Genomic DNA, 23,487 nt, shown 5'->3' on the forward strand with positions numbered 1-23,487 from the left:
ACCCTGCTTGTCTTCTGTGGCTTAAGAAGGAGAAAATTTCCACTTCAGCCACTGGAGACATCAATTCTTTGAATGCAGGGAGGCAAACTGGCGTTTGTAACCATAGGTAAATAGTGACCTATTCTTGGAGTGTGCACCACACGGCTTCACAAGCAGAAAGAGTGAAGCTCTCACTCTGACTGATGGGGACTGGTGCCCTCTGTTGGGCTGAGCTTGAATAAACTCAGGTTCATTTTGTACGTTTCTGGCTTCAGACTGGTCTAACACCGTGGGATGGGGCATTTTGTACTGCGAGCATTTGTGGCTCATGGGGCATAATCTCTAGGTCACTTGTGTCTTCTTGAGGTAAGTAGCTGGTGGAAAATTTGCATAGGTCATATTATCTCTAGACTTCTAGACTGACCTGTCTGGCTGAGTGGCATCTTCATCCATCTTGTGAGCCAGGTTCACAGCAAATTCACCACTGTTAAATCAACACTATTAGTTTTAACTTAACACTGAGAGTGTTAAATTATTACACTAACAGTGTTAATTTTACACTAATAGTGTTGATGTAACACTGGTGAATTTGCTGTGTTCCAGGGTTTGGTGGGACTCTCAGAGGAGCTCCGTAAGCTGGGCCTTGCATGTGTTGTTGCCGCTAGGCAAGGAGTCAGGAGGTTGATGCATTCAGAGCCCTGAACCGTAGGGTAGAAGATTTCTGTAGTACACTTAGAGGAATACAGATTTCTCTCTTGCCCAGGAGGTACAGGAGAATCCCAGCTCCCCCATGTTACAAATAACCAGCTTTCACACAGTGGGAGAAATGCTTGTCCAATATAGATTCGTTACTGAAATGCATGCTGGAAGTACAGGGAGAAGGTGTTTTGACTCCTGGGCTACCCTAAATGGGCCAGTCAATGTTTGGATGAACCCCTACCACTTGAATCAGGGTTTATCTTGCCCCTTGGAGCTGAGTTAAAGTTGTAGATGTTAAAATATTCCCCTATATTCATCATAACAAAATATAGCAGCGCTTTAACGGTGCTCTGATGCTAATCCGCAGTGATGTCAGAGCAGTGCTGCCAGACATTAACGTAGTTATATTTAAGGTGTCATATGCCTTCAAAATGTTCAACAATCCTATATTAACACCCAATCCAAACGCGCAATGATATGAAGCTGAATTCAACTGTTTATTCAATGGCCTTTTGTTCAAAACTTCCTGTTCCACCTGAAATGTTGCAGTAGCCACAGGTGCTAGAATGTAATTGCTTCACTGTTTAAGATAGAACTGGAAATTTACTAGCTAACTACTGAGACATAGGGCACGGTGGCGCAGCAGGGAGTGTCGCAGTCACACAGCTCCAGGGACCTGGAGGTTGTGGGTTTAGTTCCCGCTCCGGGTGACTGTCTGTGAGGAGTTGGTGTGTTCTCCTCGTGTTTGCGTGGGTTTCCTCCGGGTGCTCCGGTTTCCTCCCACAGTCCAAAAACACAAGTTAGATTAGCGACTCAAAGGTGTCCGTAGGTGTGAGTGAATGTGTAAGTGTGTGTGTTGCCCCTGTAAAGGAGTGGCGCCCTCTCCAGGGTGTATTCCTGCCTTGTGCCCAATGATTCCAGGTAGGCTCTGGACCCACCACGACCCTGAACTGGATAAGGGTTACAGATAATGAATGAAAGAATGAACTACTGAGACATTGGTATACTACTAGTGATGTTTTATTTTTAAAGGAGAAAATACTGGGATTTGCGGCTTTATTTGGTCACATGCGTGGCCATATTTCCAGTGATTTACAAGGCGTTCTGACATTTATTTGACATTTGAGCATTCATTTCACCAACAGAATTGTAAGCTTTCATTAGCTTTTGTAAAACCATTAATTCCAACATTCATTCATTCATTCATTCATTCATTCATTCATAGTCTAACCACTTTATCCATCTCAGTAATAAAGGATCTGGAGCCTACCCAGATTCATTGGGCGCAAGGCAAGAACTCACCCTGGACACCAGTCCATCACAGGACATTATACATTCACTCACACTTATGGACATTTTGAAAAGCCAATTCACCTAGCAGCATATGTTTTTGGACTCCCATGCAGACACAGGGAAAACACACCAAACTTCTCACAGACAGAGACCCAAGGTAGGGTTTGAACCCACACCCCAGAACCCTGGAGCTACAGTCATTCTATCTGCTGCGGCACATAGTAAAATTACCTGATGGAAAATATTGTTCCTGTGCAGTTGAGATAGTTGAAGTTTAGAAAATGGGTTAAAATATGAATTTTAGCCGGTTCTAGGAGAAATGTTGTGACTTCATGGCCATTAACGTTAAGAACTGTGGCAAACTGGTTATAAGGAGCTGTATGACAGGATATGGAAAATTAATCTAGAATTGTCTCTTGCTCCCTCTGGTGGCTGTTTTCGAAACAACATTTAACCAGACGCCTAATTCTCACTTAATAAATACTGTACAGATATGCTGATTCTGGTCTTCTATTCCTAGGATTAGGCTTTGATCTATGGACAGCAGGTCTTTTATTGTTGCATTAATGTCTTTTATCCTTCCCTCCCTGGACCCCTACCAATTTGCATATCTGTCCAATCGCTCAACTGATGATGCAATCTCCACTGCCCTCCACTCAGCCCTCACACATCTACAAAGGACTCTTATATTAGAATGCTATTCATTGATTTCAGGCTGCGACTGAGTACTACTTTGTGCAGCTGGCTGTTAGATTTCCTGACTGGAAGACCACAGGCAGTAAGTGTTGGCAATAACACGTCCAGCATCATCACACTGTACACGAGGGCCCCCAAGGACATGTGCTGTGTCCCCTTCTATTCACCATGCTGAAGCACAACTGAATACCAATCTCTTCAACTTCAAACTCTTCATCAAGTTTGCAGATGACACCTCTGTGGTGGGTCTCCTCAGCAACAATGATGAGACAAACTATAGGAGTGAGGTGAACCCTCTGCATGGCAGGAAATCCTTGGTACCCATTACACAGCTTCTTCAGCCTTCTGCCATGAGGAAGGAGACTGCGGAATCTCTGGTCTAGAACCAGCAGACTGAGGAACAGCATCGTCCACTATGCTGTTAGTTTGCTCAGAACCCCCTGTCAGTATGTACATATTAAGAGTACACTCTTAATTGTATAATACATTTTAAACTTAAGCAGAAATACGAAGATAATCCCATACATCCTGCTAATACAACATTTGAGAAAGGAAGAAAAGTATTGTTCTGGTCTCTTAAGATTTAGCCATCTGTATCCAACAAGGATCTGATTTGTTCCGACGCTAGAGGTCAGACTAGAGATATCACAATGAATGGAAGCCTGCGGACCTTTTTGCAAACATGTCATTTGTAAATGGTTAATCAATACCGTAAAAACAAATGCCAAAAAAATCAGAGTAGAAAATACATTTCTAAATGAGTTTCATCTTCAGTTATATGACTTTTAGAAGTGTATTATATAGATTCATGACGCCAATATTTGCAAACTTTATTGATCCACTTATTGCTCTACTCAGCCTGCCAACATACCACCACTCATTAGCAGTATTGGAAGCTAATGGTATATAAAAAACAAAGAAGGAAGGTCATTTGTCTTTTGTGGTAAACTATTGTGCACAGACTATTGTCATTTCAATCAAGTACAACTTAAAAAAGTACAACTTAAACCTTTGTAAGCAACATTAAAGAGGAGAAAACAAATATTTAAAATAATATAAAATAATAAGTTTAGTATTTAGACATGCATTATAGGAGCACTATGTAAGGTTTGGTGTTTTTGCTTCTGTGGCTCCCTGTTGTGTAATTCATTTTTTCAGCACTGTACTGAAATCAATAGGGGAGTATCCTACCCTCCCTATTACAGATCAGTGGAGCATCACAATGATTTTGAAGCTGTAATTTTCAAATATTACATACTATTACATACTGTTATATTAAAGTCCTGTTTTTCACTTTCTTTCTTTCCACTTTTTCAAATGGATCATCTTATGTCTAGTTCCTAAAGTCCCTGAATTTTTTTTTTTTTATCATTGTTTATGGAAATTTAAAAAATGAAGGATGTCTCTGACTTTTAAACAGTTCTGTGCATTAAGTTGCTTTTCAAAATTAAAGGAAATTCCACCATGAAACACTAGATAAACCTTAAATCAAATATTCAATCTCTTTAGCTCCATTTTTTCCCATTCTCTGAGGACTCGCATGCTTCTTGGTGTTTTACAGTCATGTTTATGTTATAAGGAAGGAAACGGAAGTGGTTGTGTCCAACCTAATGTGCAGTGGACTTCAGATGGCACTATCTGTGCCATCTGTAAGCAGAGCATTTTAAACCTAATGTAGGACAAACACAATTTCCAGAGAAGTTGGGACATAAAATGCCATAAAAACGTGAATTTCTGATTTGTTAATTCCCTCTTGTACCTCTATTTAACTGACAATAGAACTGACAATCTTGATTGTATTTTTGAAATGTTTATAGATAATTATTAGTTACACTGTTTTGAAGCATTACACTATGAACAGGTAAATGTAAAAGGTATAAACGGAGCATTCACGGAAATGTGTTGCTCCTCAATTTATGGCAAACTTCATGTCAGTTCACACCAAACGTTTTTCAATGCAAGATTGCAAAGAACTTAGTTCTTTTACCATCTACAGTATCTAATATCATGAAAAGGTTCAGGGAGTCAGGAGAAATCTAAGTGCACAAGGGCCAAGGATGGAAACTGCTGTCTCTTTTTAGTTTTCTTTAATTTGTAATGATCTGTGCAAAAGCCTTTCTGAGGTGTTGGATATTTGGAATAAGTTGATTTTATGTTTGAAAAGTGCTATAAAAATATAATGTATAATAATCATAATAATTATTATTATTATTAATATTTCATAGTAATAATACATTATATAAATATGGCTTTAGGGTTCTTAATCTGCCTCTGCTGATTACACAGAGCCTGTAAACAGATAAGGCTTACACTCTGTGGAAAGTGGAAAATGAATCAGCCGACCTTCCGTATTCATCAACACATCAAAGCTACAGGTCAGTTAAACAAAGGACATGCCTTGTTCATTATTATTATTATTATCTTTAGTAGTAGTAGTAGTAGTAGCAATAGTAGTAACAGTACACCACCAAAATATTTATGAAACGTCCACTTTTTCTGTCATTAATGACTTTTGTGTGTGTGGTGCTGGCTTTCCATTCTGTCTTTCTTCATTTAGATCTGACCTCTAAGTAAAAATGGTAAAGTAGGGCCCTGGACCATTACAAAGGCATGAAGATTTTAGGGAGGCATCATTATTAATAGATACCAACACAGATGTACCAAAACAGGCATAGGAGGTGTTTTTATTAAATTTCTGGTGGAATCCAATGCACAAACAAGAGAGCGGGCAGTGAATGGTCTCCAGAGGGTGTTGACCCGAGCCAAATACACCACCCATCCTTTCCCTGTTTTCCAACATCCTGCTCAGAGCCAGGTTTCAAACACAATCGTCATGAAGGTTATGGAACTGGTGATTGCAATGGATGGTACTTTTGTCAGTTGTGAGTAAGAAATTAATATTAAAATGAATGAGTGAATGAATGAATGAATTATTATTAATTAATAATCAGTTTAGTTTTAATGCTGTCTGCACAAGTAAAAAATTATTAATATAATATTACACCCTCTGAAATTAACTGAATTTTCATTCAACCAAATGAAAAATTAAACCCAAAAATTACTTCAATAATGTCTCAATGGTTATACTTCTATCTGAATGAGAATCCCCTAAGTAGCGGTTACATGGCCTAATTAAATATTTTTATACATCAGTGTCCTCACTTTAGATCCCATAACCACTGGAATGGCACAGTAGGATATCCTTTTTTTTCAAACTAATCATTTACAATGACCAGCTAAAGATTACAGCAGAAACTATGCAATGCTGTCAAACAAAAAAGCATTGTCATGAAAGCTAAATATTATGGAAACAGATTTAAAGAAGGCAGAAATATCTGTTTCATTGTCTGTAACAGCTTATCCTGTTCAGGGTCGTCATGGGTCTGGAGCCTACCCACTCTCGATGAGGTCACCAGTCTTCACAAGGCAACACACACTCACATCAGGCCCGTCACTAGAGCTTAATAATTAGGGAGGTCAGATTTAACCAGGGGGGTCTGGGGTAATTGCCTCATAGCATTAAGTGTCTTTGATGAGGTACAGATTAAGTAAAGTCACATGGAGATGCTGCCTTTACAAAAACATTTTTGAATATCCATCTACAGGTGGGCGGCACGCTGGCACAGCAGGTAGTGTCGCAGTTACACCGCTCCAAGGTCCTGGGGTTGTGGGTTCGAGTTCCGCTTTGGGTGGCTGTCTATGAGGAGTTTGTTGTGTTCTACCTGTGTCTGCGTAGGTTTCTTCTGGGTGCTCCTGTTTCCTCCACAGTCCAAAAACACGTTGTGATAGGTGGATTAGCAACACAAAAGTGTCCATACGTGTGTGTGTTTGTGTGTATGTTGCCCTGAAGGACTGGCGCCCCCTCTAGTGTGTGCTCCTGCCTTGTGCCTGGTGATTCTGGGTGGGCTCTGGACCCACTGCGACCCTGAAGTGGATAAGCAGTTACAGACAATGAATGAATTAATGAAGAATGGATTCACACCTGCGTTTCATTAACTTCCTCTTTAACCTCCTCTTTTTTGTGACCTAACATTACATGGTGTTTTTGCACCTAGTCCTGTAATACACAACCTTTTGAATTGCGATTTTTCATTGGAAGGAAGATCTCTGTCTGGAAAACTACCCCTAAGTGTAAATTGCCAACTGAGGTTACAATATATTTAGATCTTTTCTCAGTGGGAGATGAATACTGAAAAAAGTATTAATTTATCGTTGTATGTTACTATATTTAATAGGAATCAGCAATTTATTGCAGGAATCCAAGTAGGTAATGTCCTTGTGATGTGTATATATATTAGTATAGTGACTATACATTCCCCTCCGCTACTCAAACAAGGGCTTGGTAAATAATTGCCTGTAGGTACAGCCTCATTTAGAACTATTTTTCATCTAATCCACATTTGCATATCGTCTCTGATATTATCATCTGTTCTAATTTAACTAACTTTTAACAATATTTCTCTTACTTCTGACGGCTGGAGATGAATATCATATGTCTTTTTATTGCAACAAGTTCGGTATAATTTGCACAAGAATAACTTTGACATAGCCGTATTCATATATAATAATAATAAACAATTATATAATGTCTAACACAACCCCACACCATCCCCCCTCCACCAAACTTTACACTTGGCATGATTCGTCACTCCAGAGAACACATATCAACTGCTCTAGAGTCCAGTGGCTACGTGCTTTACAGCATGGCATCCAACATTTTGCATTGCACTTTGTGATATAAGGCTTAAATGCAGCTGCTCTTTCATGGAAACCAATTCCATGAAGCTCTCTATGGAATGTTCTTAAGCTAATCTGAAGGCCCTGTGAAGTTTGGAGGTCTGTATCGATTGTCTCAGCTGAAAGTTGGCAACCTCTGCTCACTATGCACTTCAGCATCCACAGACCACATTCTGTCATTTTCTGTGGCCTATCACTTTGTAGCTGTCGTTCCCAATCGCATCCACTTTGTTATGATAGCACTGAGATTTCACAGACCGTGGAATATTTTGTAGCACGTAAATTTCACAATTGGATTGTTGCACAGCATTGTACCATGCTGGAATTCTCTGAGCTCCTGAGAGTGACCCATTCGCTCACAAATGTTTGTAGAAGCAGTCTGCATGCCTAGGTGCTTGGCTTTATACACCTGTGACCTTGGAAGTGTTTGGAACACCTGAATTCAATTATTTGGATGTGTGAGTGAATACTTTGGGCAATAAAGTCAATTTGGGGAACATTACAATTATAGCCTAAAAATTCAACAGAAAGTTCATTTTTGGATTATTTACAGTCTTGTTACTTTACAAAGTCTCTTGTTCAGATTATTTTTAACGCCCTCTACAGGCGACAGAATGTAATTGTGGCACATTTCAGGCAAAATGCAGTGTAAGACTTAAATCTTTCACTGCCTGACCACCGGAAAAACATGGGGCTGACCAATTGCTTGTGTGTATCAGCAGATTGTGCACGACTCCTGTGGCCATACAGTAAACTATAACTCTTTTCACATATGAACTTTGGAGAAACTCTGGGGAATCAGGCCCGTATATGTTCAATAGTTGTCCTTTCACACATGTAGTGCAGTGGGAGACTGTCTTTGTCAAACAAAGTCTTGCAGCTGGAAAAATTCTGCACACTTTAGACATGGGACTCCATTTTAATACTAAGACTTTTATTTTGCTGTAAAACACAAAGTGTACATTATAAAAATTTAAACTCAAAAATATGTCCATTAAGTTAAAGGCAACATCTATGATTCTGGTGGACTGCTGCTCTAATCTGATTTGTTTACGTTTAGAAGCTCCACGTCTTTTAAGGTGGAATGTAATGTTTGAGGGGAAAACAAAGATTGTTGTTTGTACGTGGCTGAAGTTGAACTTTTCTGTAAATCTTTATTCACTGCTAGAATTATCACTGAAACTTATATGTAACTCGAGTTATTTAGTTTTGTACTACTTTCGGTCTGAGATTACTTTCATGTAGTAAGCACTCTCCCGAATTTACAGTAGAGCACATATAGAGCAGGAATAGAGCATCCTCATCTTGGTTTATGCTTTTTACAGTTTGAAGGCCTCTTCACTGTCTAAACACCTCCAGATTGCCACAAGCAGAAAGAGAAAGTCTAGCATATCAGACAGAGACCCCTTGTTTTTTTTCACCATTTATTGACACCAGGTTCCAGCACACAAACAAACTGGAGAGATAGCAAATGATGAGGAAACACCCACAGAATTTTATGAAAAATTAATCAAAATTGTGAACATTGCCTTTAAATGACACCCAAGAAAAAACACACACACAATAAACAACATACAACACTTGCCAGGGGATTGCAGGCCCTCCTCATAGACCCACACAAACAAACTGCCAATATGTATATATTAATATGTGGTGTATTTTTCCTTAGTGTATTATTCAGTTTATTGTCCAGTGGTGCATATTTTTATTCATATATTTATTTATTTTCAATAAATTTAAAAGGATAAAAAAAGACGACGGTTTTGGGAGGTTTTGGCACGTTTGGCCTTCCATAGGCCCCTCCCAGTAGAACTTGCGTGTTACGTAGAGCGGCTCCGTTAGCGAAGTCGCTAATGCATTTTCTTCAAAACCGCTACTGATGTCCGCCTGGCTTCATGGAGTAAAAGATCTCTATCAAAGCGAACGTGGGACATCCTCCCTTTTTACTCTGCCAGTAACCGAATTCGGAGTAGCAGCTTTCGCCAGCACATCGAGCAGTCCACGGCAAGTATCAACACTAGAGATCCACCCAGATTTCTCCAGTAGGTGGTTTTGGATGGAACATGTGGGGGTAAAGGACGAGAACATAATTTATTTGGTCCATATACTTATCGGATTTTGCGGCGCTGTAGCATAGCAGCAGTGGTCCAATGCACAACCAGTAGGATAAACGTAACGTTACTTCTTGTATATGCCTACACGGTACCCTTGTTTTCCTGCAACTTTCTTCTGCGTGATAATACAATCCCCTCTTCAACATGCAACTACTTTTTTTTTGTTGCAACATGTATTGGTCCAGCAGTTTTAGAAAATGATGTGGCGAATCGTCGAGGAGTCGCAGAGCAGTACTAAATGTTTTATGATAAATGTTTCGAGATGTGATAAGATTCCTAGGCGAGTGAAGGATGTGCCGGATGTGCTTTGCTTCGTGTTAGTAACATCACGGTTCCTAAGTTGTTTTAATGTCTCCGGCGTGCGGATGCGAATTTGTTTTCAGCGTTCAGTTTATTCTTAGTAACAAGACCCGCATATTTAGCCTACATTGTGTTTACACAAAAATTGCATGTGTTGTGCATTTTCAAAACACAGAGGAAACTTACACCCACCTAGGATTATTTTACAGTGTAATTATAGTTTTTTATAAAAATACCTGACCTTACACTCGTTTAGTACCTTGATGAATCATTGGTAAAACATGCTCAGTTGCCCATATTTACGTTATTTGATGAAGTTTATCTCTGAGCTTTATTTTGAATTACACCGAAAGGCCAAAATGTCTTATGACATGCTTTAACATCATCATAAATGTTATGTTTCTAAGTTCAGGTATAAATCAGAATGCTGTATAGATAGAAACTGATATGTATGCAAAAGGGACATTTATAAAAGTACAAATTATACATCAGAATTGTTCTGGCCATTTGTCCTTGGAAACTGCAGTGGTGTGGACAATAAAGTTTTAGTGTTTTGTGACTCTCCATGCACTGTAAATATTTGATGATGTGTGCCTCGGTAAATTAAGGTCATTTCTTGCTGTCTTAGAGACTTACCTTTAATGAACCGAATAATAATTGTGTGAGTATTCATCACATCACACACAGGCACCCTTGTGTTTGCAGAGATTTCCAGAGTAAAATTTTATTTTTGATTAGATTTATATAGCTGACCAGCAACCACAGGCAAATGCATGTCTTGAACATATGAAAATAGCAGATCACTACCCTGACCTCTGCAGATTTTGGATAAAAAAAAAAGACATCTTTCTCTTGCTTCTTTGGCAATGAGATCTGTTTTTTTTTCCTTTCTTTACAGTGATATGAGAAGAAACCTGGCTGCAGCTTTGCAGAATAATTTGTGCCCTCTCTCTCTCTCTCTCTCTCTCTCTCTCTCTCTCTCTCATGTTCTATAATAAATATTAACATTAACATTCCATACACAGCTTAGAGGCAGATATTCACACAAATGTCATCAACTGAACAGGACTTTAGATAATTAGAGCATGCCTTGTTGATTTTTTTTTTTTTGATGGCAGTTTACAATATCACTTTCTCATATCTATAATTCAGTCAAGTTCTTCAATGACTCAGTGATTTATTTTTTTTAAGTTTTTAGGGAGATATATCAGTAGTAGGCAGACCTCCAAAAAGCAAACATACAGCACAAGTTACAGGAAGTGATGTCACATGACTCTTCACCAATGTGGGGTCTCCAGGACAGGAAACTCGCTCTCTGTGTGTGTGTGAGTGAGTGTGTGCGTGCAAGGAAGTCAGTGCAGCCTGGTTACTCTTGTGTGCTACTTTCCTTGCATTGTTAGAGAGTGAAAATGAGGATAGTGAGTTGTAGATTCAGCCAACATACACAAAACAAAACTTGCAACAAACTTGCCTGGCCTTTTCTTTTTCATGGTAATTTGTGCAAATTTGTTGAAAATAGTTATGAATGCAATTACAAGATTGGATTTGGTGATTGAGTTTTCTCCTGTATAAAATAATACAATTTAGACTAGAAGTATTACAATTTGGTGGCACACAGGTTGTAGGGTCGCTGTCACACAGTTTAGGGTTCTGGGTTCAAACCCCACCTCAAGTCACTGTCTATGAGGAGTTTGTGTATTCTCCCTGTGTGTGTTTGATTGAACGTTTGAGTGTGTGGTGTCCTGTCCAGGGTGTATTTTTGATCTGATCCCAGTGATTCTGAATAGGCTCCAGACCCACCGTGACCCTGAACCTGATTAAAGATTACAGAATAAATGAATGAATGACTGAATGAATATAGGCGGTATACGGAATACGGTGGTGCAGCAGGTAGTGTCGCAGTCACACTGCTCCAGGGGCTTGGAGGTTGTGGGTTCGATTCCGGGTGACTGTCTGTGAGGAGTTGGTGTGTTCTCCACGTGTCCACGTGGGTTTCCTCCGGGTGCTCCGGTTTTCTCCCACAGTCCAAAAACACACGTTGGTAGGTGGATTGGGGACTCAAAATTGTCCGTAGGTGTGAGTGTGTCAGTGAATGTGTGTGTGTCTGTGTTGCCCTGTGAAGGACTGGCGCCCTCTCCAGGGTGTGTTCCCGCCTTGCGAACAATGATTCCAGGTAGGCTCTGGACCCACCGCGACCCTGAACTGGATAAGTGGTTACAGATAATGAATGAATAAAAAAATGTTTATTGATCATTTTATATCAAATTATTTTATATTAACTCCCGTTTTTGAAAAGTTGAGATCTTTTTATATTTTTAAAATATATTCAGAACATTTTCTAACCAGTTACAAAAACATTTTGGAAGAAAACCGCATCAACTTTACTGTAAATTCAGTATAAACGCATTTGTTTGAAAGTCTCTACTAGGGTTAATTTGTCCAGCTTTCCAGTCAGGCAGGTGACTGGAAAGTTCACTGTCCCAATCCAAATGTTTACTGCCCCTTGAATATATTTGTATATTACATTGTTATTCAAATATAAATATGCACACATTAGCCATTTTTTTTATTTATTTTTTTTAACATTAGAATAAGTTTTGTGAAAATATATTTTATTTAGCTGTTAATAAGCAAATGTTTAACAAAAAAACATTTCATAGCAATGGTTTCACAAAGTTTTAATAAATAACAAATTTCACTTTAGTGTTAATTTTTTATACATGCAGTGTGACAGAGATTTGTTGTGACACTTCAGCAACCTTTTTCCAAGTTGTACTTTTAGCGGCCTTGTTAGGACATTCCCTAAAAGCTTTATACAAAGTCTCAGGTACAGGTCAGCACAACTTTCTCTGATGTCATTTGCCAACTGATAATATTGGTTTATTTTGAATTGATGCATAAATGGATGAGCGGGAGAAGCAAGCTTGGGACTGATAGGTTGCGGGTTCGATTCCCAGGAGCAGCAGGATGAGCTGGGTTATGGGAGTTAAGGAACAGCGCTGCCCTTCTCCGTCAATCCACAGCCCTTGAGCAAGGCCCCCAGCCACCTATTCCCTTGGCAATTGTTGTTGTTGAACCGTGCTCTAGTATAAAATGAAACTTCTTTGGAAACCTCTTTAGAAATGTTGAACTTCATGCACAAACATGTTCATACTAAATTGTGAATAACCCGTTTTTTTTGTTTTTTAAATATATCTCAGCAATAACTTTTAGGGATGACCACCTTTTTCAAGTGTTCCAGAATTTTCCACAAATTTGTTGCACTTTTAGGTTGCTTTGTTTTCACCCCTTTGACCAATTCATTGCTTGATGGTGTTAACATTTGGAAATAGTGCTGGCCATTTTAGGATTTGAAGCCTGAATCTTGTTTTTGTCTTCTAAGGTAGCTTTGACATAGCCTGGTGGTGTGTGTTTGGCTCATGGTCTGCACAAAGTGGAAATGTGTGGGTCAAGAGGAAGGACAATGCAGGTGTGTGTTTTTTCTGGAGATGAGTGACCAGACTTTTTCAAAGATTAACTTGAATTTCTGTTGTTGTACACAAAGGAATGACAGGAATTCTGTGTCCCAGTCTTGACTTCTCTGTTGGGCTCAAAAATTCCTCTGGACAGTTGTAGCACTGACCACTGACCCTTTTCTCTGCCTATGCAGATGGTTCAATGCATGTTTTAAATGTTTATTCTCAAGGTTTGAGTGCGTATTATACACTAGTAGTAGCAGGTGAGAAACCATGTTTACAGCTGGTTAGAGGAAGTAAAATGGGAATGATGTGCTGATGTGCGTTTTACACAAGAAAATATAATCCGATCTGACCTGGGGTTCGTATCCCAAAAGCATAGTTGCTAACTACATTAGCAGCTTACATATTTGGAATGATGCAGTTGCGATGCAAGTGTTTCTCAAAACAGTCGTTGGAACTATCGAGGTAACTACGTTGGTAACTTGCATAGTCCGAACCATCGTTAAACGGCACAGGTGTTTCTCAAAACCGTAGTTCAACCGAACGTTTGCAACACTGTTGTTAAATTGTGTAGTTGGAACTACAGCTTCAGACCTGTGGTTAGAAGCTTAGTTCCTGGTGACTATATATATATATATATATATATATATAAGTTTACCTAAGATTAATACAGTTCCGAGTTTTAAACTATGAAATAAAAACAATATAGCCTATACATAAATTAAATGTTATTATTATTAATGTTTGTTTGTATTTCATTTAATTTGATAACAATTATAAAAATGTTTGAAAAATGTATATAAAAAAACCCTGGTATTAATACACAGTCATCATTTAAACCCTCATTTTAAAAACCTCATCATGAAGAATAAAAGGAGGGTGACGCGGTGGTGCAGCAGGTAGTGTCGCAGTCACACAGCTCCAGGGACCTGGAGGTTGTGGGTTCGATTCCCGCTCCGGGTGACTGTCTGTGAGGAGTTGGTGTGTTGGTGTGTTCCTCCCACAGTCCAAAATTATTCTGTGGTCCAGGGGACAGCCCAGCCCTGGGGGAGAAACGGTTCTCTATAGAACCCTAAACACTTGAAGAACCTTTGTAAGATTAAATATGATTACAATTTGAGTAATTGCGGCCACAACTCTCATATTTTCAAATATACAAAGTATGACGGTTTGGAGAAACGGTCGGACTTCAGATGTTGGTTAGTTTAACAATGCATCGTACCACATTAGTTCAATGCTAGCTCTGTCGTTGTACGGGAAACGCACCCCTGGTCAGGCTGGAGATGTAGTTCAAAGACAAGTGTAAATAAAATCCAGTCAAAGTATACCTAGATACTATCTGGATACAAAAACAAATGTTATGGACTAATATCAGAATAAAGAAGACATGTAATTTTTACTTATTTGACTTTTTTAAGCAACATATTTACTCACCAACTTCATTGATTTCATAAAACAGTATTTTATTCAGATTTAGACACATTTAGACACACACAGTAAGAAATGGTTCAGCATATGTTTGTCTCTGGTATTTTGTTCCCCCACCTGTCGCACCTTTTACACTGAGGACAGCTGGCTTCCACTGGAGGAGTCTGGTATCTCTGGCTTTAGTTTACCAGTTTACCTCTATAGATTGTTCACAGTGGGGCTAGGCTATTCAATGAATATTATTTAAAATCAGCATTCAGACATTCATATTCAGTGTTCATGTATTATCCCCTTAAAACCATACTCCTGTACTTCTAGTCACATGATTCTTTCTCATCTGGTTTGCCACATGCAAGCAACATGGAGCTTATAAATAAATTAAAATGTTGTGTCTGTCATTTGGACTTGTTTTGGCTTTTAGTGAAGACGACACTGAACATAAAGAAGTCCAATGTAAGCACAGACAGAAGCAGTTTCAGTGACCCAAGTTAATACTGACAGTCTGCTTCAAAACTTGAAGCACAATCACATTGTGAAATATGAACAGTGCGTGGCTCAAAAATTAGAGGCTAATCTCCCAGCAACATTAGGGAAAACATATACCAGATTTAAAGCTTTAAGCAAAAGTCTTGTCATTGAACTGTAAGTGCAAATAACAAAATAATCGTTCATTAACCGTAATTAAATTAAAATATCACGAAGCACATATTCACAGTGACAAACTGTGAAAATTCAGCTTAAGAAATTAATGTAGTTAAATGTTTATCACCTCAAAATTTATTGTGTAAACTTTGACACCGCAGTTTGTTTGTATGACAAGTTTGACTCCTCGCACATTTTATGGTTTTGGCATTTGGCAACTCTAGATGACAAAATAGTGGATCTAAATGTGTGCTGTTTCATGACATGACCATAAAATGTGAAGTGGTACTTTTGATACATCATTAGAAAATTAATTGAAAAACGAATAGAACATTATTACATTTAAAAACCCAGATGGGTGGCACGGTGGCGCAGCAGGTAGTGTCACTGTCACACAGCTCCAGGGACCTGGTGGGTGGGTTCAAATCCCGAACCAGGTGACTGTCTGTGAGGAGTTTGGTGTATTCTCCCCGTGTCCGCATGGGTTTCCTCTGTATGTTCCAGTTTCCAAAACACACTTTGGTGGTGACTCAAAAAGTGAGAGTGAATGTGCGTGTGTTTTGCCCTGTGAATGTCAATGTGTGTCTTGCCCTCTGAAGCACTACTGCTTCGGACCCACCGCAAGCCTGAACTGGATAAGCGGTTACAGACAATGAATGAATGAAGATCCCAGATGTAGGCAATTAAATGTTTATAAATGGATTTGTAAAACTGACAGCTTTCAGTGTCAATGTCCCTGTCATACTTTGGTGTCCCTGTCCTGATGGTTCTTAGCAATTAATTTTTTTTATGGATGGTTCAACAATAACAATTGCCCAAATGACTAGGGCAAATAAACAGCGATGTCAGGACAGCAGCACGAAAAATCCGTTGGAGTTGAGGGCAATAGAACAATGTAACTGAGGCCAGCTCTATTTATATGAATGTTTAAGCACTCGTTATGCAAAAATGGTCTTTTCCATTCACAAGTCCAGTCATACCAACTAAAGATATTATCTAACGACAAAAAAAAAAAAAAAAAGAGTCAGAGCGAGGTGCACAGGAATATTTTGATGTAGCGCGAATATGAAGCAAAGCAAGTCCGAGGAAAGTTGTCTCAAGTGTGGTTAAATTTTTCAAAACCTGACGCAGACAAAGGTCTCCGCAGTATGTGTAATGCAAAACTGTTGCGAAAGTGGCATGTTCCACGTTTCGCTTTGCTGTCATTTTGCTATAGTGTAAATTTGGAATTGGAATCAGTTCCAACATAAGTAAGAACCACAGCAAAAAAAAAGTAAATAGAGGAGGAATAGAACATCATCCTCATCCCTTTACTTTCTTTTTAAAGTTTGGAGGTTCTTCCAGCACCCAAATGCCTTCATAGCTCACCCAGCACAGTGAGTCACATTGATTCCCCACATAAAGAGTTAGGGATGTGTACAAACACCTGAGGATTTTCCAGCATGCAAACTGACCAGAGAGCTAGCAAGTGGTGAAGAAATATCCTGAGAATTGTATAAAAAGAGATGGTGTTTATATTTAGGTAGCCATATGGGTTGTGCACAAGTGCAGAAAAGTGGAGCATATATGACAAGTGTGTTTTTATTTGCAACACCTTATTTTTAAACTGTTTAAGACCCAAATTTGATGCCATAGTCATGAACTTAGGCATAAAAATCAGTCTAAGTTGAACTAATTTGTCTCTGTCGTCAGTTGGCAAAGCTGTGAGAAAATAGCAATTTGTTGTAGATGTGTGGTCATTCTGTAACAAAAAAAAAAGAATTGCAGGAATCATTTAAAGCCCAGTGCTTCCATTACGTTTTTTTTCTGTTATAATTGTATGCTAACTTTTCACCACAACGAAATGAAATTCTGATAAGTTAGGGTTGGTAATTTTATTCTCGATTGACTTCCAGAAACAAGACAACTGAAATAAAACTTTATTCACACCCATTTCCTTGACAGCGGTGCACTTTTGACACTCCCAAAAAGCCCAAATTACTCTATTTATTTATTTAAATATATCTAAATATTTATATAATAATTTAACACTGCGTGGGTTTTCTGTGGGTGCTGCAGTTTTCTCTAACAAGTCAGAAATACATGTTTGTATGTCAAGTGGCAAATTTTCCACAGGTGTTAGGTTGAGTGACTGGGTGAATGTGTGATGCCCTGCTATGAACTGATATCCTGTCCAATGTGTTCCTGCCTCGTACCCTGTGGGTCCAGATTCATCGTAATCCTTATCAGGGTGAAGGGGTTACAGAAAATGAATGAATGACATATATTGTTGAACGATATTACTGAGATATTATTTGTGTCATTGTTTTTAAAGATTTTTGATGGTTAATAAAATATTTTTTCCTCATTTTGTAAGTTACCATTTTAAATAATTATAACCTAAGTATTGTGCAAGATAATAATGATTTTTCTTGACATTAATAAGTAGACTAAAGTCTATTAATTAAGAGATTATGTCCATATGTTAACTCTGCTATAATTTGGCATGCACAGAATCTTTGAAAAATGAACACACTGTACTTGTGTGTGTGTGTGTGTGTGTGTAGTAATTCTGGCATGTGGTTGCTGATCTTCCAAAACCAAAATGGTCATACATTTTTCCTGTATCCCATACTAGCAGTGTCAGCCTGTTTTTATTTCCTGTTAACCCTACTGAATTGGATCTATAATTATCATATTTTGTGTTAATACATGTTTGTCACATAAAAAATCATTTTGACAGTATTTTCCTCATATTATCTCCATTATCTTACTAATTAATGTTTAATTACATTCTAAACCTCTGTCTAAATAGCCTTTCACCACCTCTTTTGTACATAAGGTTGTTCCTTTGCTCATTTCATTCACTTGTTCATTCTGCGACTTGCTGTAACTGGCCTGGTTTAAGCTTTTAACAGGGGAGACAGTGACCTAGAAAGAAAAGTGACAGAAGGCATTTGCGTTCTCTCTCTCTCTACTCTTTGTCCTCTTTCTACCTCTCTCTTTTTCTCTCTATCATGCCAAATAGGACAACTAATCCACTGTGAATTCAAGATTTCATAGGATGTCTGAAAAAAGGATAAAGACAGAGGTATGAAAGTTCCCTCTTCCAAAGTACAGAGAGTAATGGCATATTCGCCACATATGGTTGTTGATCTATAGGTACTTTGGAAAAACATTCAACATTACTTGAAATATGTGTCTGAATTAGTTTGGTTACTGCTATAGTTTCATCAGTACTCATTGCCACTGCATTATCAAAGATCATCTAAAATAGAGAGTTAAATTCATTTAGGTATCAGATGCAAGGGAAATATTTTATTTTTTCCAAATTTAATTTAAAGAGGTTTATTTATTTATTTATTTATTTTAAGTTGGGGTGTAAACAAAGCAATGTCAAGGCTATAAAAGTTATCCTTTTCCCCAAAAAATAAGTGATAAGGCCTTGAAAAGATGCCTCAACATTTTGAACTCTGAAATATTTAAAACAAATCTTTGAAGCTTAAATGGCTGGCTAGACAGGCATTCATATAAGAAATGTGAGTAGATGGTGATGAACAATATTGTGATGAATATCTGCCACTGCTGATGCATTAACTTTTATAAAATGTAGAACCCAGTCTAAATTTACCTGGATTTGTATAATAACAATAGCATAGTCTTTAAAAAGTGCACTCCTCCAGAGTATTATAAATATATTTTCAGATGTATTTTCAGATGCACACTCACAGACAGACTTTTCTTAATCCTTGTTTTGCTTTTTGTTACTCATGCAAAATTGCAGGAAATACATAAACCACTACCTTCCTGTGTATCTACGTCTGTTGTTATTCAATAATGCTGTTTCTAAGTCAGAGATCCCCTGTTTTAGAGGCTACACAAAGGCGCAGCATTTGATTATCAAAAAGTCGAGAAGTCATCTCACAAAATCAGCACAGAAAAGACTTAAATGTGTCATCTGCCATCATGGCCTAACAATATTTATGTGTATTTTTTCAAAACCTTATATAATTCCTAAATTGAATGTTGTGGAGGAAAAATTTAAACAAATGTGGCAAAAGTTTATCTATTTGTTAATATGTCGGCCTCTAAAGGTTTCTTCAAGCTAGCTGGTATTTTCAAGCTAGCTCTTTCCCTTTATGGAATTCTTTTGGTTGGTTCATAAACATTTTTAAGTTGTCTTGCATGCACAGCATATTTTAGGATCTAATCACAGATTTTCAAAAAAATTTAGTCTGAGGGTAGTGTTGTTCATTTCAAAACCTAAAAAAATTGCTTCTAGGAAATGTTATTATTTATTGGTATAATTCTTCCCCAAAATAAAATATTTCTTGTGCTGCTGGGTGTCACAACACCAAAGCATATGCAATCAAGTATTGTTCTTTTTTTATTATTTTCCCCATAAGACCACTTTAATAGATTTCTAAACACCAGGCCTTTAGTTTTTGTTGTACATACTTCAAATGTTGACTTGTGATAGAATCTAAGTTGTTTTTCTTCAAATAACATTTTCATATGTATTTGTTTGTCAAAGAAAACTGTACAAATATCCAGTGCATCACTATTATAAAGTTAACCCATATAGTTACTGAGTGTATGCATTAACACCCTGAGCGGTTTGAAGGGTCACATTCTTGTTATCACTCAGTGTACAGTACAGGAACACTATTGCCACCAAATGTGTTGTAAGACAATTTTTAAAGGTACAAGAGTTCTGTTTTGTTCCCTAAAGGTACATTACATTCTCTTCTTCTGAAAGAGAAGTGAATATAGCATAAAGAAATATCTGTCAACAAAACTTTTTTTTTTTTTTTTTTTTGGCTGTTGACAGTTTTTCCAGAGTGTGGGATCATACATCTGCCTTAAAGGGAACGTCTACCACTGTGGGGCGAAAAGCAGTTCTGAACTTTGCGTTTTTTTTAATGTGGAACAGTGTGTTTGGGGGGGAAAATGCTATTTGTAGTTTTACATGTCTGTAAATTTTTATTTACTGTTTGAATTACCATAGAAACTCATTTGTAACTCGAGTTGTTTGGTTTTGGTTTGTGTTTATTTTCATGTAGTTTGTGCTCTGCGAAATTTAGTCAGAAAATCTACAGAAAAAATAATGAAATAGGACTTTTGGCTGTGTCCTGAGATTGGAGATATTTCCACTTTAAGTTATCCAAAACAGCCAAAAAAAAGCTAATATTACCAACTAATGGAGCAGGAATGGAACAATCCTCATTAGGTCTGTGCTTTTCAAAATTTGAAATTCTCTCCATTGTCTAAAAAACACCAAGTGTCTCTTTCATGAGCAGAGAGAGAGAGTAAGAGAAAGTTTAACATCATTCTGGACCAAGACGGTTTGTTTGTTTACTCATTTACAGACACTCTCAAATCAAACAGATTGGAGAGCTAGCAAATGGTGAGGAACCACATATGAGTTTTTTTTTTATTACAATAGTAAACAATACCTATAAACATGGGTAGGTGCTATTGTAGAAACCAGGACGTGTAATACAGGGTACGGTTTTGAAAACAATTTCACTAAAGAAGTCCCACCTGCTACTTGCAGTCCCCATTCTAAACCCATTCCCCTAAAACACAGCTTGATTAATCACACAGAGCAGCATGTCATTTTCAAAACCAATGAGGGCCTTTCTCTGCCCTCAGTTTCCTCCACTGTTGGAAAACTACACTGATGGTCACTCTTGTTTGCTCTCATTTTCCAGCCTTTATGTTTTTTTTTGGAAGCATTTCCTACCTCCATCTTTAGTCTCTGCACGTGTGCAAGTGAATACACATGCAGTGAGCATGCATATGTTCAGGTTATGTATGTTAGTAGACATGTGGCTAAGCTGTCCTGAGCTGTATTGTTTGGTCCAAATGAAATAATTTGATGGAACTTTTACAGTTCTGTGATCTATACAAAAAACTGACTTTTGCTATTTATGTTGTTAGAGCATTTCATTTACTGTTTGATGTTGGGATGTAAAGAGTATTTTAAGAAATATTACAAAACTTTTTCCTAAGGCAAGTCACACTACTCTGCCTTTAAATCAAATAATGCTAACTCCAGTAGGCGCTGAGACAAACAAATAAAACTGCATTGGACTTAATGTGAACATCTACAACTGTGGGGAAACACGGCTCTAAGCTCCACGTCTTTTAAGGTGGAACAATATGTTTGACTGAAATGGCGACTTTTTGTTTTTACGTGACTGAATTTTAACTTGTCAAAGTTTTAATAGATTCTTTGAATTACCACAGAAACACATTTGTAACTCAAGCTGTTTAGTTTGTAGCACTTTTGGTAATGCAGTTAGCCCCCAGCATTTTTTTTTCATATGAAAACCCACAACAATAATACTTTTAAAAAGTTGAAGAGATAATGATGAAAATATATCACTGTGCCAGCAGTTTTTAACAGTCACATCTCTTGACTAAGCTGAGACACTTAGTTTTCCTGTCCACCACATTACCAAATGGTCGAAACTAGGTCTGTGACATATAAAATTAGCACACTGTGCTTGTAAGAGGGTTTAACTCCAGAATGCAACCATGAAAATCGAGCCAGAAGTCTCATTTCTATTCAGACGAGAGATAGACTTAATGTTCTTTCCTATTTGTGTTTAAATATTCTGCAAGAAATGCTGTTAATCAAGAATGGATGACTAAATATTAATTAACTGACTTTACCAGAACATAAAGGATAAAGTCTTGGTAATGTCCGGTATAGTGCTGGGCGATATGAGCGCAAATCACAATTAACTGTACATTTTACCACAACTGCAATTAATGGATGTTTTTTTTTTGTTGATTTTGTATTTTTGACCCTCATAGTTAAGTGATGAAGCTTGTACTGTAAATATGCTCCAGTATTAAATATGGGATATTTTTTCTAATGTTGCTGGGAGCTTGTTCCTCTCTTGTTTTCTGAGCACTGTTTATATTTGGTGTGTGATTGTGCTTGGGTTGCTGAAATAGTTTTTTATCAACATTTACATTTGACTTCTTTTTGTTCAGTGTTGTCTTAATTATAGTCAAAACACAGCACATCCAAACCACAGGCACTGTGTTTTTCTTTGGTACGAGCTGCTCACATCGCTTGGTCAGCCTCAATGTTTAGGTTGCTTCCATGTGTCAGACGGGAAGAATCACGTGACCACAGCTTGGTAGTGTGGTTTTAAAGGGGCTGTACATGAACACACAGTGGGGACATAACATAATAAAAAAATTGATGTAATCGATATAAACAAGATTATGTCAATTAGAAGTACTGAATGTCAGTTCTTGATTAACTGCCCAGCTCTAGTCCAGTACAAATATAACAGACATTTGCATTATACACATACAGCTCCGAAAGATGTGGCGCTTCTGAACGTAAACAAAAAAACAGAGGGCAGTTGTTCCCCCAGAATCATAGACATTGCCTCTACACACTGATATGAGTGAGTGTTGTCAGATTATAATAAATTGTTTGAGCAGCTTAGTGCACATTTCTTTTCAAGCATCTAGTAAAACATAACATTCTTCACTCCTAAAAATAAAGGTTCTTTTAAGCTCTAAAAGAAACATTTTTGCTTATATGTTTAAATGGGTACAGAACCTTAAGATTGAGTGATGGAATTTTCAACCTTAAGGTTCTTCCCAATTTCTGTAACTGAGGATCAGAGGACTGGCAGACTGGGGTGGTGGTTCCCCTGTTTAAGAAGGGGGAACGGAGGGTGTGTTTCAACTAAAGGGGATCACACTCCTCAGCCTCCCCGGTAAGGTCTATGTGGGGGTACTGGAGAAGAGAGTCCGACTGATAGTCAAACCTTGGATTCAGGAGGAACAGTGAGGATTCTGCCCCCCGGTCATGGCACACAGGACCAGCTCTTTACCCTCGCTAGGATCCTGGAGGGTGCGTGGGAGTTTGCTCAACCTGTCTACCTGTGTTTTGTGGATCTGGGGAAGGCATTCAACCCTGTCCCTTGGGATATTCTGTGGGGGTTGCTCTGGGAGTAAGTGGTTCTGGGCTTTTTGCTACGAGCTATCTGGTCTGGTCCGTATGGCTAGCAGTAAGGCCGACTGGTTTCCAGTCTGAGTTGGACTCCGTCAGGGCTGCCCGTTGTCACCGGTTCTGTTTATAATTTTTATGGACAGATTTTCTCGACGTAGCCAAGTGGCGGAAGGTG

General features: G+C 38.1%; 1 protein-coding gene across 3 annotated transcripts in view; it reads left to right on the plus strand.

The window, feature by feature from the left end:
- Positions 1-277: 277 nt before the first annotated feature.
- Positions 278-23,487, plus strand: part of ppp1r16b (protein phosphatase 1, regulatory subunit 16B) — a 47,035-nt gene continuing 23,825 nt past the window's right edge. For 2 of the 3 annotated variants that reach the window (XM_066665904.1, XM_066665906.1), the window contains exon 1: positions 9,253-9,408. The gene's annotated coding sequence lies outside the window, so the exon portion shown is untranslated. Of the gene's footprint in view, positions 346-9,252; positions 9,409-23,487 lie in introns of those variants that run through there. The other variant, XM_066665905.1, reaches the window with a different exon arrangement.

This window comes from Hoplias malabaricus, chromosome 3 (genome assembly GCF_029633855.1).
Source record: "Hoplias malabaricus isolate fHopMal1 chromosome 3, fHopMal1.hap1, whole genome shotgun sequence".
NCBI classification, from domain to species: domain Eukaryota; kingdom Metazoa; phylum Chordata; class Actinopteri; order Characiformes; family Erythrinidae; genus Hoplias; species Hoplias malabaricus.